The sequence below is a fragment of the Pseudophryne corroboree genome, chromosome 1, assembly GCF_028390025.1.
Source record: "Pseudophryne corroboree isolate aPseCor3 chromosome 1, aPseCor3.hap2, whole genome shotgun sequence".
Lineage (NCBI taxonomy): Eukaryota > Metazoa > Chordata > Amphibia > Anura > Myobatrachidae > Pseudophryne > Pseudophryne corroboree.
In genome coordinates, this window is record NC_086444.1 from 1208529145 (window position 1) to 1208549284 (window position 20140).

Here is a 20140-nt window from a genome sequence, read left to right on the forward strand (position 1 = left end):
CTGACGCCTTCCTTGCTCAGGCACAGTGTATTTATACCTGCAGCAAGGAAGGGATTGGCTAGGCAATTATGCAGATTATCAATACTGAGAACAGATTGGTGGAAATGATCAGCTGACAGAATCCAAGATGGCTGCGCCCATGCAGACACTTGGAGGGAAGTTTGGTTTGTAATCCATGTGGTAATGAAAACAGTAATGGCGGCGCCGGCCACCGGAGACAGGAGGCGCCAGGCTGACAGATGCACATCCAACCACGCGGACACAGCGGAGGCCGCGGCTGACGTAATCGCCACTCAGACACTCTGCATGCAGAAGTTCAGGGACGGCGGCGGAGGCCGCGGGAGACGCCATGCCAGGTGTAATATGGCGTTTACTGTGACAGCGTCCCAGAGTGACAGGAGAGGATACAGGAATGTACTGTCAAAGTCAGAAAAATGTCTCTATGCACGTTGCCATATTTGCACCGCACACTGGTCCGCGCTGCGCATGCGTACGCTCTCCCGTGAAGGCGCATACCCGCAATAGCGTGCACTCGCAGGCGCGGTATGCGTATTTACGGTAGAGTTTATGTAGTCGTAGCGTGCGACTCATTCGTTACAAATGTTCACAATTAATGTAGTTTGTAGATCATGGTCCCCTTGATAGATTCTGAAAGTTTGGTTAAAATAGAAGGTCCCTGTTTAAAGGAATCCCTCTTTGTATTGTACGAAGGGTCTGACAGGAATCATACAGCCGTGTTTGGTACCCATCGGAAGAGTATTTAATTAGTAATATTCCAGTGTTGGTTTGGAGCGTATTAATCGCTCGTGCGAATAGTTATGGACATAAGAAGTTTATGTCCATTTCTATTATTTACACATACTCAGGTATGCGGCGGGAAACCCAGTTTCCCACCCACCTGAGCTGTTGGAAATCGTCACAGCCCACCTGTATGAATCACCCTATGACCTTTTGTTATGATGCAGGGCCGAATTCCTTCGGCCAATGGACAATGGGATTATAGGACCATGAGATTGCATTGTGTGTGGGGCATAAATAGGCAGGCCGACCACATCCAGCTCTCACTCTTCAACGGTTCTCATTGCTGAAAATCGGGTGCTGGATGTCCAGGCGCATGCGATCGTTTCCCCTTGTGCGTAAGTTTCTCTCCGTAATCATTGTCTTTCTGTGAGCCAATTTCTCTCTCTCTCTCTCCCTGTTCTGTTCTCTCATATCTCCCCTAGACTAGGCTAGTATTGTATTGTATTAGATAGTATTGCATTGTATTGCATTTAGGTCAGTGTAGTATTGTCTTTTTGTATTTATTGTTTAGTTCTGTGGTTAGGAAGTCTCTGTTATATTGTAGTGTATCATTTGTACTGTTATCCCCTTTTTACAAGTATATTAGGTATAATACAGTTAATAGGCTTTGGAACCTAAACCAGTATCTGTGTATTTTCTATAGTGTTAAGTGTTCACTTGAGCGTCGGTGACGCTCAAGCAGCTTTGTAGTTAGTCAGGTTACACAAGGTTGCACTTACACCCTGTACTCACATTAAGGTATTCTGTGTATATCATTGTTGAAAGGTTTAATATCGAAGTATAGCGTTGTGAGCGTCTGCGCCGCTGGTGACCTCCTCGTGGTCTCGAGCGTATGCTACGCCATAGCGAATCATTACTCTGGTCATAGCCAATAACGTGTCCTGTGATCACTGGGCCGTGAGCGAACGTGACGCTTGAGCGTCTCGCTTACTGCTGAGCGATCGTTACGCAAATAGCGTACCATTACGGTACTTCTTAAGTAAACAGCGTACAGTGTTCTTAGACTTCATAAAGGGTTGTTTATACGACAAAGGAATTTAGCATTGTCAATTGGGGGCTCATCCGGGATATTGGGGACTCGTCCTATCCTTCTCATATCTGCACTAGGTAGATCAGCAGACATTATCCCCCAGCAAAGGGTGGGAGGTTGTCTCCCAGTGCTGACGGGATAAGCGTCTGCTTCGCTTAGATAAAGAGTGCTGAAGGAATCCGGGAACCGGAAGTAAGAACAAAACGCTTGTGTCTTTTAAAACTGTTTTATTTCTCTTCTGTCTTGCGTATACACGCACGCATACATATATCTGCATTTTCTGTTTCATTTTCGTATATCACTATTCCTGTTTGCCAAATTTTATAGTTGATAGAAAGTGCTAAAAGAGATTTGCTGTTATTTCATAGTAGAGGTGATAGTTAAAGTATAGAACAAACACACGGTTTGTCTGAGATACAAGGCAGTCAGTGTGGATTGCGGTAGATGATCAGGGATCATTTACATTGATAAAAATAGAAATTGTGTTACGGTGGATCTTTACATTGCGTACACGTGTCTATAACAAAGACTAGCGTACGCAATCCAAAAGGCAGACGCACGCAGCGTACATTACGCAACGTAGCGTCCGGTTACGCCCACGTAGCTCAAGTCACGAAAAGTTGAATTAGCGCAAAGCGATAATTAGCGCAAAGGCGATAAGTAACGCACAGCGGTAGATAACGCGAAGCGGTAAATAACGCAAATCTATTTTTGGAAAATCTGAAATTTAGTTTAACAGATCCTGCTCCTAATTGGTAACACTGCTGGCCTGAAGAAAAATTTCTGCGCAGAAATAGATATAGAAACAAAAGTGTACATGTGTTGAGTGAGTGTGGTTTTGTATACATAAGTTTATACAACTTTAAGGTGGAACCAAAAGGAAAGCCGGGTACTCGTCAAGGGACATACGTGTAAGTGACATATACGGTGGCTAAGGAGGCATCCTTGGTTAAATAATATTTGAGCATTAGAGTATAGCGGACCATAAGGTAACAAGACCAGGAGGTCATAAGGTAACAAGACCAGGAGGTCATAAGGTAACAAGACCAGGAGGTCATAAGGTAACAAGACCAGGAGGTCATAAGGAACAAGACCAGGAGGTCACAAAATAGACAAAGAGGTCCGCTATAAAAGTCCAGTGGCACAACGCCTGGGGTGTTGGTGCAGAACCCATATAGGCCATAAGCTCATGCTGAAGGAATCGCGGCCGGAAACATCGATTCCATTGATCTTTCAGTACATGACAAGTAGTGCTTGTGTACTGAACGATTGGACCGCACGTAATTGTGTGCAGTAGTTAGTAATCTGACCTAATACCATTAGAGTAAAGTGGTCACTAACGCTATTTGTACACTCTGACGTGATTTGTGTAATTTTTTATTTTTAAAGGGAAGTTCGCTGGTCACTCGGGAACTATCCAACAACCGATACTTGCTGGGGACTGGTAGGTCCAGCACGCCCCAGTAAATAAAGGTTCACAGGGGCCCTGGGTTGGTTACCGCAGCTCTGGTTACAGTTATTGCAGTACTGGCCAACGTGGGCGAGAAGTAAGTGGGGTACTTGGTAAACCACCACCGCCGGCCTGCCCAGGACATCTTGGTTTGTTTGTAAGGGTTCGCTGAAAACCTTGAGATAAATATCCAAGGAGGAATAAGCAACACCTGCAGATTATGGGGGCCATTTGTTCAGGTAGGGGGCGATCAACCTCGGTTCGGGTTGATTCAGGGAACCGGCCAGTCGGGTCGGCACGATATGTGATGTGTGAGAAATATGGAAATCACGCTGAAGTTTTATGTGATGAATGGGAGAGAATGACTGTACAAGACAGGGAGAAATTCCCAAGAATAGGTAGCTCCAGTCCAGAAGTGTTACAAAATTTAAGGAGGAGGATATGTCTCATTGACCCAACAAAGAGACAAAGTAAACATTATGATTATTTGCAGTTAGGGCAACAGGAAGGTGAATTACAAAGAGATTCAACTGACTTTTCTGAGAGGAGAGACAGTGGCATCAGGAGAGGAGTTGATTGCGGAGAGAAAAACACAAGGTTGAACAATAAAAACGCTCTTAGCAACTGTAGTATAGAGTATAAGAACAAGTGTAATAAATGTAACAATGATTATTGTAATACTGTTGAATGTACAACTATTAACCCATGCAAGTTGCATCCCATGTCAAACTTCCCCCAGGAATACACTCATGAAAGTGAGGCCAGAACAATGTCAGCACCTCTTCCGAAAGCCATCCTACAAGACACCCAGGTGGACGCGACCAAATTGGTAAAGGCAATAATCGAACCCTCTAACGGAGGGTCAGGTGAGGTCGTGTCCACAGGTACGTACAATGTTTCATGTCACGCACAAACAAATATACCCCAAAATGTAAGACCAACACAAGATGATGTAACTGAGCTCGATCTGGCCAGGGTGATCTCAGTCCCCAATGGGAAGACTGACGATCAGGGAATCATTCCCGTCAAGGACAGTGCAATGCGCTGTCTCTGGTCCCGGACCGAATTGAGATCAATTATGTCTGAATTTCCTGATCCTAGGAAAAATCTAGCCAAATGTCAAAGGTTTATTAAAGAACTAGGAAACGCCACAGAACCCACCAACAAAGGGTGGCGGACAGTGCTGAGGGCATGTTTGCCCTCCAGGGTTGACCCTGAAAAATTCATTGCTGATTGTAAATTAAACACAGAGGTACTTTGTAGGGAGGAACACAATCAGGAATGTATTAGGCAGATTAACCGACAGTTAGGAATATATTTCCCAGCTGCTGTCAAGTGGAATGACATTTTTTCCATAAGGCAAAACGAAAGGGAAAATGTTTCTAATTATTTCAATCGAGCACTGCAAGTAATGGCTAGAAACACTGGGATCGCAGACATCAAGACAAATGCACAACATAAAGGAATAGCGGTTAAGGTATTGATGAATGGTTTAAAAGATGAATTAAAAACAAGGGTACAGACCACCAACCCAAACTGGAGAGATATCTCGGTGACCGCACTAAGAGAGGCCGTCATCAATCAGGATCAGAATATCACCAGATACAGAGAGTCTCAAAGAGATAAGTTAATGGCAGCAAATATACAGGCCCAAACCACAAGACCACCCCAACAAAAGCCCCACACCCCTGCGAAAAATCCAGATATGGTAGTCTGTTACCATTGTCATAAAAAGGGACATATTGCCAAAGATTGTAGATCAAGAGAAAGACAACACCATAATCACAAAGCCCAAGGAATCAGGGAAGTACAGGGGAAACGATTGATGATGATGAGCATCCGAGCGTTTGAGGAGGCATCAAATCAACCAAAACCTCAGGTCATTGACACATGGAGGAAGCCCAGGATTTGTTACCATTGTAGGAGAGAAGGGCATTATGTCAGCAACTGTAATAACCCACATAAAGTCAGACCCCCTAGACCAAGAAATGAGCAAAATTACAACATACACCATTATAATCAAGAATCACATAGGCAGGAAAGGTGATCATACGACTGATGGTAAGCCTGAGGTAACGGTTACTAAATTGGGAGGTCATTCACTGAAAGACACAGGAATGACCAGGTTAAACGTTGTAAATGTATTTGTGAAAAAATGTTTTTTCTCTCTCTCTCTATCCCCATCTCTGACGATTATTGGTAAGAATTCGAACATTGCATATTCGCTTGGTCCTTGCAGAAGTCTACCAAACCCCAGCATGACCTATCCACCACAATGTATTCTGGCCAGATACAGACAGTGGAATAATGCAAGTGCTGGTGGGGAGGGACTGCTCAAGGAAACCATTAGACACGTAGATACGACAGCCTAATAGTCTGACAATGTTTTCTTAATGTTGACAATGTTTAAAAATGCTTTGTTTCTCTTCTCTTATTGATGGTTATTGTCGAGTTATGTAATGTATATATGCACATGAATTGTTCTCTATCTCTTTTGTTTTTTTTTGTGTTTTCTCTCTCTTCTCACTCATGTTTTCATGGTTTAAAGATGGTATGTCACCCCTCAGTTGGACCAATGGTAATGCCAGATTTTTTTTCTCCTTACAGAAAGATCGCCGGTTAGGAAGGAATATTGCATCACCAGAATGTTCGTTTGGAAGACTGAGAGACAGCACCTTTGAGAGGACAGCAGAACAAGAAGAACAACAAGACGAGAGAACTTATTATCGTAACAAGTTCTCTCCCCCTCAAACTGTTTTCTTATACCCCCTTTACAAATTTCTTCTTTTCTCCTCCTGTAAGATGGACTTGCCCCAAGAGACTGTGATATGGATTTTCCCGTTAACCATGATGTTGACCAGAGCAGTCTGTTTCGGTGAGAGTACCAGTGAGGTCGAGAAAGGATCCAGAAAGGTCCTGATGACTGAGACGGAGGTGTAAATTTCCAATAGCAACCCAATCACCAAGCAAAGGCGAGTACCGGGCACGATCTAACAACCATGTTATCTGTAAACATTTTCTTTGAAGGATTGTTAGTTCAAAAAGAAAAAACTGTATCTGTAGGCTCTGTGACAATGGTTGAAGCTGGATGCATAAAGAAATGCCAATCCAGTCTTAATATCCATATGGACCAGCATCCATTGAGTGACTATCACTCTTTAGTGGGTAACGTGTTAAACCAAACAGATTGTTGGGTATGCTCTCAAGTACCTCAGGGTCATAGTAAATCAGGGCTAGTACCATTTCCTTTAACGGTAGGGGAGGTACTTGAGCTAAAGGGTGGGAGACCGGTGGACCGGAGGTTTAACATCTCCAGCCCTCCTAGTTTGAAGCTCCACCAATACCATGTGGATAGGTCCCTCTTATGTTTCAACATCTCCAATCCCAGAAAACCGGGAAATTGGGAAGTGTCATGGAGCAACCTTACCATGACCTTTTCACACAGAGCAGATAGAATGCCTACAGATACAGAGCTCGTACGCCATATAGCCAGTAGAGGAAAATCTTTTCGGTATCGATATACCTTAGGAAATAGGATTACTAGAGTTGGAGAGGTATCACCAGGATACTGTGCACATATCGTACAAACTGATACGTGCATTAAGCAGATGGAAGAATTAGGGTCAGGAGATTTCACCTGGAAGGTTTGTAACATGGTCATGTCCTTCTCCGTCCCTTATGTTCTCCCCGATGACGCATATTTCATATGCGGGAGAAAGGCGTACAAGTGGCTTGCCCCAAACTCTGAAGGATTGTGTTATATTGGAAAAGTATTGCCTGAAGTGATGACTGTTACACATGACAAAATGAAGGACATACACCGTGGTGCCCAAGCTCCTTATACTCACACTCATTACGAGCACCGAGTTAAAAGACAACTGTCAGAAAGGTTAGAGCATCCGGCCTCTGATCTTATCCATGAATCCACCGGGATTCAGGTTCTGGTAGCGTTAGATTTCACTCGCACCGCTCGAGGTGTGATGAATTATAGATACATTTCCGCACTCGCCAATTTGTTAGATAATATCACTGAAATGTATGATGACACGTTTAGATACACTGGAAGAGAACTTCAAGCCTACAAAACAGAACTAGTTCAGCATAGGATGGTTCTTAATTATCTTACAGCAGTAACAGGCGGATATTGTGTTACATTGGCAACACAGTACGGCATAAAGTGTTGCACGTATATCACAAATAGCACCGAGGATCCGGTAGAGGTCATAGACCAAAAGATGGACGATATTCTGCAATTAAAGTGGGAATTTCGTCGAAAACACAATCTCACCCTTGCTGCTGTAGGTAATGAGCTGACTGGTTGGGTGTCATGGTTGAACCCGCGAAATTGGTTCTCCGGTTTAGGAGACTGGGCTCAAGGAGTCATAATGGATGTTGGAAAGTTTCTACTATGTATCTTGGGTGTCGTTATATCGATTGGATTGATATTTAGATGCGGGCAGGCTTTAATGAGGTGCAAACAAAGTACAAGAGTGATGAGCTTGAGGAGTGAGGAAACCGTAATTAACCTGGATTTGATTTATGACCCAATGATAGAAACCAGAATGTGATGAAAATGTGATTATACGGTCCGTTTCTTTCACCTGTTTTTCTGCTTTTCTCCAAGATACAAAGACCCCCTTGGACGAGGAAGTTGACGAGACGCTATACAGACAACAGACAAGCACCAAAAGAAGAAGATTTGACAACTTTAAATATGGACACTTGATGAACTTTGCCATGGATCCCCAGTTTCCCTAGTACTTTTAAACTCACGCTAGCCCAACATTTTTTGTAAATCTGATGGCTCAGACAAAGCTATTTGCTCATGCCCAAGGAGCAATACAGCGCAAAGAAGACGACTCTCAACAGATACCGAACACAACTTCAACGACAGATGTACATTTCCCTGACATAGAATATCATTGCATTTTTCGTAAGTGTTCTTTATCTTCATCTCTACAACCCTCAGGTAACGACACACATAGACGATAGGGAATACAGGCACAGATATTAGCAACCACATACCTCCCCCATTCATGTATCATCAACTAAAATGTGCATCCCCATTTTGTTACAACCACAGCCGAAATGAGCTCGGTAGAGTTTGACAGCCCATCCACAGACCTGTACCACAGGATAAGAAGGAATTCAAATGTATACTTCGCAATACCTCGAAGCTTGATTTACCACACGTACGGCACGATGATACATGACCCTCCAAACATGGACTCATACACACATGCTTCTACTTTCTCACTAGGTCATACCCTCTTCACACCTACTCCACTCTTCTCCCCTACCCAACCATGGAAATCAATTAACCCCTGACTTACATTTTTCTCCTTAAATATTTTAGAAGGTGGCAGTTATTATTGACTGCCAAAGGGTGGACTGTCAAAGTCAGAAAAATGTCTCTATGCACGTTGCCATATTTGCACCGCACACTGGTCCGCGCTGCGCATGCGTACGCTCTCCCGTGAAGGCGCATACCCGCAATAGCGTGCACTCGCAGGCGCGGTATGCGTATTTACGGTAGAGTTTATGTAGTCGTAGCGTGCGACTCATTCGTTACAAATGTTCACAATTAATGTAGTTTGTAGATCATGGTCCCCTTGATAGATTCTGAAAGTTTGGTTAAAATAGAAGGTCCCTGTTTAAAGGAATCCCTCTTTGTATTGTACGAAGGGTCTGACAGGAATCATACAGCCGTGTTTGGTACCCATCGGAAGAGTATTTAATTAGTAATATTCCAGTGTTGGTTTGGAGCGTATTAATCGCTCGTGCGAATAGTTATGGACATAAGAAGTTTATGTCCATTTCTATTATTTACACATACTCAGGTATGCGGCGGGAAACCCAGTTTCCCACCCACCTAAGCTGTTGGAAATCGTCACAGCCCACCTGTATGAATCACCCTATGACCTTTTGTTATGATGCAGGGCCGAATTCCTTCGGACAATGGGATTATAGGACCATGAGATTGCATTGTGTGTGGGGCATAAATAGGCAGGCCGACCACATCCAGCTCTCACTCTTCAACGGTTCTCATTGCTGAAAATCGGGTGCTGGATGTCCAGGCGCATGCGATCGTTTCCCCTTGTGCGTAAGTTTCTCTCCGTAATCATTGTCTTTCTGTGAGCCAATTTCTCTCTCTCTCTCTCCCTGTTCTGTTCTCTCATATCTCCCCTAGACTAGGCTAGTATTGTATTGTATTAGATAGTATTGCATTGTATTGCATTTAGGTCAGTGTAGTATTGTCTTTTTGTATTTATTGTTTAGTTCTGTGGTTAGGAAGTCTCTGTTATATTGTAGTGTATCATTTGTACTGTTATCCCCTTTTTACAAGTATATTAGGTATAATACAGTTAATAGGCTTTGGAACCTAAACCAGTATCTGTGTATTTTCTATAGTGTTAAGTGTTCACTTGAGCGTCGGTGACGCTCAAGCAGCTTTGTAGTTAGTCAGGTTACACAAGGTTGCACTTACACCCTGTACTCACATTAAGGTATTCTGTGTATATCATTGTTGAAAGGTTTAATATCGAAGTATAGCGTTGTGAGCGTCTGCGCCGCTGGTGACCTCCTCGTGGTCTCGAGCGTATGCTACGCCATAGCGAATCATTACTCTGGTCATAGCCAATAACGTGTCCTGTGATCACTGGGCCGTGAGCGAACGTGACGCTTGAGCGTCTCGCTTACTGCTGAGCGATCGTTACGCAAATAGCGTACCATTACGGTACTTCTTAAGTAAACAGCGTACAGTGTTCTTAGACTTCATAAAGGGTTGTTTATACGACAAAGGAATTTAGCATTGTCAATTGGGGGCTCATCCGGGATATTGGGGACTCGTCCTATCCTTCTCATATCTGCACTAGGTAGATCAGCAGACATTATCCCCCAGCAAAGGGTGGGAGGTTGTCTCCCAGTGCTGACGGGATAAGCGTCTGCTTCGCTTAGATAAAGAGTGCTGAAGGAATCCGGGAACCGGAAGTAAGAACAAAACGCTTGTGTCTTTTAAAACTGTTTTATTTCTCTTCTGTCTTGCGTATACACGCACGCATACATATATCTGCATTTTCTGTTTCATTTTCGTATATCACTATTCCTGTTTGCCAAATTTTATAGTTGATAGAAAGTGCTAAAAGAGATTTGCTGTTATTTCATAGTAGAGGTGATAGTTAAAGTATAGAACAAACACACGGTTTGTCTGAGATACAAGGCAGTCAGTGTGGATTGCGGTAGATGATCAGGGATCATTTACATTGATAAAAATAGAAATTGTGTTACGGTGGATCTTTACATTGCGTACACGTGTCTATAACAAAGACTAGCGTACGCAATCCAAAAGGCAGACGCACGCAGCGTACATTACGCAACGTAGCGTCCGGTTACGCCCACGTAGCTCAAGTCACGAAAAGTTGAATTAGCGCAAAGCGATAATTAGCGCAAAGGCGATAAGTAACGCACAGCGGTAGATAACGCGAAGCGGTAAATAACGCAAATCTATTTTTGGAAAATCTGAAATTTAGTTTAACAGATCCTGCTCCTAATTGGTAACACTGCTGGCCTGAAGAAAAATTTCTGCGCAGAAATAGATATAGAAACAAAAGTGTACATGTGTTGAGTGAGTGTGGTTTTGTATACATAAGTTTATACAACTTTAAGGTGGAACCAAAAGGAAAGCCGGGTACTCGTCAAGGGACATACGTGTAAGTGACATATACGGTGGCTAAGGAGGCATCCTTGGTTAAATAATATTTGAGCATTAGAGTATAGCGGACCATAAGGTAACAAGACCAGGAGGTCATAAGGTAACAAGACCAGGAGGTCATAAGGTAACAAGACCAGGAGGTCATAAGGTAACAAGACCAGGAGGTCATAAGGAACAAGACCAGGAGGTCACAAAATAGACAAAGAGGTCCGCTATAAAAGTCCAGTGGCACAACGCCTGGGGTGTTGGTGCAGAACCCATATAGGCCATAAGCTCATGCTGAAGGAATCGCGGCCGGAAACATCGATTCCATTGATCTTTCAGTACATGACAAGTAGTGCTTGTGTACTGAACGATTGGACCGCACGTAATTGTGTGCAGTAGTTAGTAATCTGACCTAATACCATTAGAGTAAAGTGGTCACTAACGCTATTTGTACACTCTGACGTGATTTGTGTAATTTTTTATTTTTAAAGGGAAGTTCGCTGGTCACTCGGGAACTATCCAACAACCGATACTTGCTGGGGACTGGTAGGTCCAGCACGCCCCAGTAAATAAAGGTTCACAGGGGCCCTGGGTTGGGTACCGCAGCTCTGGTTACAGTTATTGCAGTACTGGCCAACGTGGGCGAGAAGTAAGTGGGGTACTTGGTAAACCACCACCGCCGGCCTGCCCAGGACATCTTGGTTTGTTTGTAAGGGTTCGCTGAAAACCTTGAGATAAAGATCCAAGGAGGAATAAGCAACACCTGCAGATTATGGGGGCCATTTGTTCAGGTAGGGGGCGATCAACCTCGGTTCGGGTTGATTCAGGGAACCGGCCAGTCGGGTCGGCACGATATGTGATGTGTGAGAAATATGGAAATCACGCTGAAGTTTTATGTGATGAATGGGAGAGAATGACTGTACAAGACAGGGAGAAATTCCCAAGAATAGGTAGCTCCAGTCCAGAAGTGTTACAAAATTTAAGGAGGAGGATATGTCTCATTGACCCAACAAAGAGACAAAGTAAACATTATGATTATTTGCAGTTAGGGCAACAGGAAGGTGAATTACAAAGAGATTCAACTGACTTTTCTGAGAGGAGAGACAGTGGCATCAGGAGAGGAGTTGATTGCGGAGAGAAAAACACAAGGTTGAACAATAAAAACGCTCTTAGCAACTGTAGTATAGAGTATAAGAACAAGTGTAATAAATGTAACAATGATTATTGTAATACTGTTGAATGTACAACTATTAACCCATGCAAGTTGCATCCCATGTCAAACTTCCCCCAGGAATACACTCATGAAAGTGAGGCCAGAACAATGTCAGCACCTCTTCCGAAAGCCATCCTACAAGACACCCAGGTGGACGCGACCAAATTGGTAAAGGCAATAATCGAACCCTCTAACGGAGGGTCAGGTGAGGTCGTGTCCACAGGTACGTACAATGTTTCATGTCACGCACAAACAAATATACCCCAAAATGTAAGACCAACACAAGATGATGTAACTGAGCTCGATCTGGCCAGGGTGATCTCAGTCCCCAATGGGAAGACTGACGATCAGGGAATCATTCCCGTCAAGGACAGTGCAATGCGCTGTCTCTGGTCCCGGACCGAATTGAGATCAATTATGTCTGAATTTCCTGATCCTAGGAAAAATCTAGCCAAATGTCAAAGGTTTATTAAAGAACTAGGAAACGCCACAGAACCCACCAACAAAGGGTGGCGGACAGTGCTGAGGGCATGTTTGCCCTCCAGGGTTGACCCTGAAAAATTCATTGCTGATTGTAAATTAAACACAGAGGTACTTTGTAGGGAGGAACACAATCAGGAATGTATTAGGCAGATTAACCGACAGTTAGGAATATATTTCCCAGCTGCTGTCAAGTGGAATGACATTTTTTCCATAAGGCAAAACGAAAGGGAAAATGTTTCTAATTATTTCAATCGAGCACTGCAAGTAATGGCTAGAAACACTGGGATCGCAGACATCAAGACAAATGCACAACATAAAGGAATAGCGGTTAAGGTATTGATGAATGGTTTAAAAGATGAATTAAAAACAAGGGTACAGACCACCAACCCAAACTGGAGAGATATCTCGGTGACCGCACTAAGAGAGGCCGTCATCAATCAGGATCAGAATATCACCAGATACAGAGAGTCTCAAAGAGATAAGTTAATGGCAGCAAATATACAGGCCCAAACCACAAGACCACCCCAACAAAAGCCCCACACCCCTGCGAAAAATCCAGATATGGTAGTCTGTTACCATTGTCATAAAAAGGGACATATTGCCAAAGATTGTAGATCAAGAGAAAGACAACACCATAATCACAAAGCCCAAGGAATCAGGGAAGTACAGGGGAAACGATTGATGATGATGAGCATCCGAGCGTTTGAGGAGGCATCAAATCAACCAAAACCTCAGGTCATTGACACATGGAGGAAGCCCAGGATTTGTTACCATTGTAGGAGAGAAGGGCATTATGTCAGCAACTGTAATAACCCACATAAAGTCAGACCCCCTAGACCAAGAAATGAGCAAAATTACAACATACACCATTATAATCAAGAATCACATAGGCAGGAAAGGTGATCATACGACTGATGGTAAGCCTGAGGTAACGGTTACTAAATTGGGAGGTCATTCACTGAAAGACACAGGAATGACCAGGTTAAACGTTGTAAATGTATTTGTGAAAAAATGTTTTTTCTCTCTCTCTCTATCCCCATCTCTGACGATTATTGGTAAGAATTCGAACATTGCATATTCGCTTGGTCCTTGCAGAAGTCTACCAAACCCCAGCATGACCTATCCACCACAATGTATTCTGGCCAGATACAGACAGTGGAATAATGCAAGTGCTGGTGGGGAGGGACTGCTCAAGGAAACCATTAGACACGTAGATACGACAGCCTAATAGTCTGACAATGTTTTCTTAATGTTGACAATGTTTAAAAATGCTTTGTTTCTCTTCTCTTATTGATGGTTATTGTCGAGTTATGTAATGTATATATGCACATGAATTGTTCTCTATCTCTTTTGTTTTTTTTTGTGTTTTCTCTCTCTTCTCACTCATGTTTTCATGGTTTAAAGATGGTATGTCACCCCTCAGTTGGACCAATGGTAATGCCAGATTTTTTTTCTCCTTACAGAAAGATCGCCGGTTAGGAAGGAATATTGCATCACCAGAATGTTCGTTTGGAAGACTGAGAGACAGCACCTTTGAGAGGACAGCAGAACAAGAAGAACAACAAGACGAGAGAACTTATTATCGTAACAAGTTCTCTCCCCCTCAAACTGTTTTCTTATACCCCCTTTACAAATTTCTTCTTTTCTCCTCCTGTAAGATGGACTTGCCCCAAGAGACTGTGATATGGATTTTCCCGTTAACCATGATGTTGACCAGAGCAGTCTGTTTCGGTGAGAGTACCAGTGAGGTCGAGAAAGGATCCAGAAAGGTCCTGATGACTGAGACGGAGGTGTAAATTTCCAATAGCAACCCAATCACCAAGCAAAGGCGAGTACCGGGCACGATCTAACAACCATGTTATCTGTAAACATTTTCTTTGAAGGATTGTTAGTTCAAAAAGAAAAAACTGTATCTGTAGGCTCTGTGACAATGGTTGAAGCTGGATGCATAAAGAAATGCCAATCCAGTCTTAATATCCATATGGACCAGCATCCATTGAGTGACTATCACTCTTTAGTGGGTAACGTATTAAACCAAACAGATTGTTGGGTATGCTCTCAAGTACCTCAGGGTCATAGTAAATCAGGGCTAGTACCATTTCCTTTAACGGTAGGGGAGGTACTTGAGCTAAAGGGTGGGAGACCGGTGGACCGGAGGTTTAACATCTCCAGCCCTCCTAGTTTGAAGCTCCACCAATACCATGTGGATAGGTCCCTCTTATGTTTCAACATCTCCAATCCCAGAAAACCGGGAAATTGGGAAGTGTCATGGAGCAACCTTACCATGACCTTTTCACACAGAGCAGATAGAATGCCTACAGATACAGAGCTCGTACGCCATATAGCCAGTAGAGGAAAATCTTTTCGGTATCGATATACCTTAGGAAATAGGATTACTAGAGTTGGAGAGGTATCACCAGGATACTGTGCACATATCGTACAAACTGATACGTGCATTAAGCAGATGGAAGAATTAGGGTCAGGAGATTTCACCTGGAAGGTTTGTAACATGGTCATGTCCTTCTCCGTCCCTTATGTTCTCCCCGATGACGCATATTTCATATGCGGGAGAAAGGCGTACAAGTGGCTTGCCCCAAACTCTGAAGGATTGTGTTATATTGGAAAAGTATTGCCTGAAGTGATGACTGTTACACATGACAAAATGAAGGACATACACCGTGGTGCCCAAGCTCCTTATACTCACACTCATTACGAGCACCGAGTTAAAAGACAACTGTCAGAAAGGTTAGAGCATCCGGCCTCTGATCTTATCCATGAATCCACCGGGATTCAGGTTCTGGTAGCGTTAGATTTCACTCGCACCGCTCGAGGTGTGATGAATTATAGATACATTTCCGCACTCGCCAATTTGTTAGATAATATCACTGAAATGTATGATGACACGTTTAGATACACTGGAAGAGAACTTCAAGCCTACAAAACAGAACTAGTTCAGCATAGGATGGTTCTTAATTATCTTACAGCAGTAACAGGCGGATATTGTGTTACATTGGCAACACAGTACGGCATAAAGTGTTGCACGTATATCACAAATAGCACCGAGGATCCGGTAGAGGTCATAGACCAAAAGATGGACGATATTCTGCAATTAAAGTGGGAATTTCGTCGAAAACACAATCTCACCCTTGCTGCTGTAGGTAATGAGCTGACTGGTTGGGTGTCATGGTTGAACCCGCGAAATTGGTTCTCCGGTTTAGGAGACTGGGCTCAAGGAGTCATAATGGATGTTGGAAAGTTTCTACTATGTATCTTGGGTGTCGTTATATCGATTGGATTGATATTTAGATGCGGGCAGGCTTTAATGAGGTGCAAACAAAGTACAAGAGTGATGAGCTTGAGGAGTGAGGAAACCGTAATTAACCTGGATTTGATTTATGACCCAATGATAGAAACCAGAATGTGATGAAAATGTGATTATACGGTCCGTTTCTTTCACCTGTTTTTCTGCTTTTCTCCAAGATACAAAGACCCCCTTGGACGAGGAAGTTGACGAGACGCTATACAGACAACAGACAAGCACCAAAAGAAGAAGATTTGACAACTTTAAATATGGACACTTGATGAACTTTGCCATGGATCCCCAGTTTCCCTAGTACTTTTAAACTCACGCTAGCCCAACATTTTTTGTAAATCTGATGGCTCAGACAAAGCTATTTGCTCATGCCCAAGGAGCAATACAGCGCAAAGAAGACGACTCTCAACAGATACCGAACACAACTTCAACGACAGATGTACATTTCCCTGACATAGAATATCATTGCATTTTTCGTAAGTGTTCTTTATCTTCATCTCTACAACCCTCAGGTAACGACACACATAGACGATAGGGAATACAGGCACAGATATTAGCAACCACATACCTCCCCCATTCATGTATCATCAACTAAAATGTGCATCCCCATTTTGTTACAACCACAGCCGAAATGAGCTCGGTAGAGTTTGACAGCCCATCCACAGACCTGTACCACAGGATAAGAAGGAATTCAAATGTATACTTCGCAATACCTCGAAGCTTGATTTACCACACGTACGGCACGATGATACATGACCCTCCAAACATGGACTCATACACACATGCTTCTACTTTCTCACTAGGTCATACCCTCTTCACACCTACTCCACTCTTCTCCCCTACCCAACCATGGAAATCAATTAACCCCTGACTTACATTTTTCTCCTTAAATATTTTAGAAGGTGGCAGTTATTATTGACTGCCAAAGGGTGGACTGTCAAAGTCAGAAAAATGTCTCTATGCACGTTGCCATATTTGCACCGCACACTGGTCCGCGCTGCGCATGCGTACGCTCTCCCGTGAAGGCGCATACCCGCAATAGCGTGCACTCGCAGGCGCGGTATGCGTATTTACGGTAGAGTTTATGTAGTCGTAGCGTGCGACTCATTCGTTACAAATGTTCACAATTAATGTAGTTTGTAGATCATGGTCCCCTTGATAGATTCTGAAAGTTTGGTTAAAATAGAAGGTCCCTGTTTAAAGGAATCCCTCTTTGTATTGTACGAAGGGTCTGACAGGAATCATACAGCCGTGTTTGGTACCCATCGGAAGAGTATTTAATTAGTAATATTCCAGTGTTGGTTTGGAGCGTATTAATCGCTCGTGCGAATAGTTATGGACATAAGAAGTTTATGTCCATTTCTATTATTTACACATACTCAGGTATGCGGCGGGAAACCCAGTTTTCCACCCACCTGAGCTGTTGGAAATCGTCACAGCCCACCTGTATGAATCACCCTATGACCTTTTGTTATGATGCAGGGCCGAATTCCTTCGGCCAATGGACAATGGGATTATAGGACCATGAGATTGCATTGTGTGTGGGGCATAAATAGGCAGGCCGACCACATCCAGCTCTCACTCTTCAACGGTTCTCATTGCTGAAAATCGGGTGCTGGATGTCCAGGCGCATGCGATCGTTTCCCCTTGTGCGTAAGTTTCTCTCCGTAATCATTGTCTTTCTGTGAGCCAATTTCTCTCTCTCTCTCTCCCTGTTCTGTTCTCTCATATCTCCCCTAGACTAGGCTAGTATTGTATTGTATTAGATAGTATTGCATTGTATTGCATTTAGGTCAGTGTAGTATTGTCTTTTTGTATTTATTGTTTAGTTCTGTGGTTAGGAAGTCTCTGTTATATTGTAGTGTATCATTTGTACTGTTATCCCCTTTTTACAAGTATATTAGGTATAATACAGTTAATAGGCTTTGGAACCTAAACCAGTATCTGTGTATTTTCTATAGTGTTAAGTGTTCACTTGAGCGTCGGTGACGCTCAAGCAGCTTTGTAGTTAGTCAGGTTACACAAGGTTGCACTTACACCCTGTACTCACATTAAGGTATTCTGTGTATATCATTGTTGAAAGGTTTAATATCGAAGTATAGCGTTGTGAGCGTCTGCGCCGCTGGTGACCTCCTCGTGGTCTCGAGCGTATGCTACGCCATAGCGAATCATTACTCTGGTCATAGCCAATAACGTGTCCTGTGATCACTGGGCCGTGAGCGAACGTGACGCTTGAGCGTCTCGCTTACTGCTGAGCGATCGTTACGCAAATAGCGTACCATTACGGTACTTCTTAAGTAAACAGCGTACAGTGTTCTTAGACTTCATAAAGGGTTGTTTATACGACAAAGGAATTTAGCATTGTCAGTACACATCAGGATAACAGATGGGATCCGGTCCTGGAGCGCTGAGCCAGCCTTAGGAGGCATCTGATGGGTAAGAAATGGCGTCCAGATACCCGGATCGTGACAGGTCCACGCGCAGCTTTCTATGATTAAAGAAATTAAAATAATCCTTTACTGTTGACAGCACAATTGAAGACGGAAAATAACAAATGACCTAGCCCCCATGCAGGGCACTGTCTCACTGCTGGCCACTCTATAATGGCAGCTAGTCTGTATCACAAAGTCACAGAAAAAGCCTCAGTCCTGTCTCTCACAGGTATATAATGACCTCCTGGCTTCCTGGCACACTGGGCTCTTCAGCTGCCACAGCATTCTGACTGGCTTTCACAATCCCTTATGGGTTGCATACACAGGCAGCAGCCTGCCTTGACTGTTCACTCCTTTGGACAGTCTCTACGGATCCCGGATCCACTCAGCAGCAGCCATTTGGTGTAGTCACCTTCTCTGTGTGGGCGGATCCCTCCAATCCCACACAGAATTCATGGCTCACTAGCGCCATCTATCCTTTTACTGCCACAATGTTTAGAGGATGGAGGGAGAAAGGACACTGTGCGCCAGCCTCTTAGTTAAAGAAATGATGGAAGAAGGGTTTAGATTTGTTAGCACTAGCAGTTGAGTTTGTGATGATAATCCATTGATACGAAGAGACTGATTGCACCTTAGTATGAGGGGAACAGAAATATTTGAGGAGTACAGATGTTCCACTTCTGTCAAATGAACAAGACTCCAAGGCGAAACGCGTGTCTTGCACCATTCCAGAGCTACCTGCTGTGCGCAGGCAGGGAATCCCCTACACACAGCGTGCAAGGGTCATCTCCGACCGCGCATGACATCTGTAAGGTGTAATTAATATTTTTTAAATCACCAGACCAGACTGCATCTAGCACTCTGTAATTTCTGGGGTGAGGAGAAATAAGATTTTACTTACCGATAAATCTATTTCTCGTAGTCCGTAGTGGATGCTGGGGACTCCGTCAGGACCATGGGGATCAGCGGCTCCGCAGGAGACAGGGCACAAAAATAAAGCTTTAGGATCAGGTGGTGTGCACTGGCTCCTCCCCCTATGACCCTCCTCCAAGCCTCAGTTAGGATACTGTGCCCGGACATGCGTACACAATAAGGAAGGATTTTGAATCCCGGGTAAGACTCATACCAGCCACACCAATCACACCGTACAACTTGTGATCTGAACCCAGTTAACAGTATGACAAACGTAGGAGCCTCTGAACAGACGTCTCACAACAATAACAACCCGATTTTTTTGTAACAATAACTATGTACAAGTATTGCAGACAATCCGCACTTGGGATGGGCGCCCAGCATCCACTACGGACTACGAGAAATAGATTTATCGGTAAGTAAAATCTTATTTTCTCTGACGTCCTAGTGGATGCTGGGGACTCCGTCAGGACCATGGGGATTATACCAAAGCTCCCAAACGGGCGGGAGAGTGCGGATGACTCTGCAGCACCGAATGAGAGAACTCCAGGTCCTTTTTAGCCAGGGTATCAAATTTGTAGAATTTTACAAACGTGTTCTCCCCCGACCACGTAGCTGCTCGGCAGAGTTGTAATGCCGAGACCCCTCGGGCAGCCGCCCAGGATGAGCCCACCTTCCTTGTGGAATGGGCCTTGACAGATTTAGGCTGTGGCAGGCCTGCCACAGAATGTGCAAGTTGAAATGTGCTACAAATCCAACGAGCAATCGTCTGCTTAGAAGCAAGAGCACCCAGTTTGTTGGTTGCATACA